Genomic DNA, 1,104 nt, shown 5'->3' on the forward strand with positions numbered 1-1,104 from the left:
ATTTCTAGTGCTATGAAGCTTTTCTCCTACATTTTCAATATTTCTAGTGTTATGAAGCTTTTCTCCTATATTTTCTATATTTCTAGTGTTATGAAGGTTTTCTCCTATATTTTCTTCTAGAGGATTTAATAGTTTTGGCTCATATGTTTAGGCCTTTGATCTATTTTGGGTTAATTTTTGTATACAGTATAAGGTAAAGGTCCAACTTCATTCCTTTTGCATGTGGATATTCAGTTTTCCCAGCACCGCTTGTTGAAAAGACTGCCCTTTCCCTATTGAATAGTCTTGTCATCCTTGTTGAGAATCATTTGATCACACCTGAGAGACTTTATTTCTGAGCTATCCTATCCCACTGGCCTCTATATCTGTCTTTATGGCAGTACCACATTGATCTTTTTTTCATTTGTTTTTCATTTTTAAAGCATTTTTGGTTCACAGCAAAATTGAGCATATGGTGCAGAGATTTTCCATATACCTTTTCCCCCACCTGCATTCACAGCCTCCCCTACCATCAAAATCCCGAATCAGAGTGGTGTATTTTTTACAACTGATGAAACTACATTGACATGTCATCATCACCCAAAGCCCATAGTTTACACTACTGTTCACTCTTGGTGCTATTCTATGGGTTTTGAAAAATGTATAATGACACGTATCTGCCATTGTAGTATCATACAGAGTATTTTCACTGCTCTAAAATCCTCTGTACTTCACCTATTCATCTTTTCCTGCCCTCTGGCCCCTGGCAAATACTGATCTTTTTACTGTCTGTAGTTTTGCCTTTTCCAAAATGTAATTTAGTTGGAATCATACAGCATGTAGCTTTTTCAGATTGGCTTATTCCATTCAGTAATATGCATGTAAGATTCTTCCATATCTTTTGTGGCTTGACAACTCATTTCTTTTTAGCACTGAAAAATATTTCATTGTTTGGATATACTGTAGTTTATTTATCTACTCACCTACAGAAGGACTCACCTACTGAAGGATGTCTCAGCTGCTTCCAAGTTTTGGCAGTTATGAATACAGCTGCTATCAACATTCATGTGCAGATTTTTGTGTGGATATAAGTTTTTCTTTTTTTTTTTTTGAAATGGAGTCTCG

The sequence above is a fragment of the Mandrillus leucophaeus genome, unplaced genomic scaffold, assembly GCF_000951045.1.
Source record: "Mandrillus leucophaeus isolate KB7577 unplaced genomic scaffold, Mleu.le_1.0 Scaffold354, whole genome shotgun sequence".
Classification (NCBI taxonomy): Eukaryota; Metazoa; Chordata; class Mammalia; order Primates; family Cercopithecidae; genus Mandrillus; species Mandrillus leucophaeus.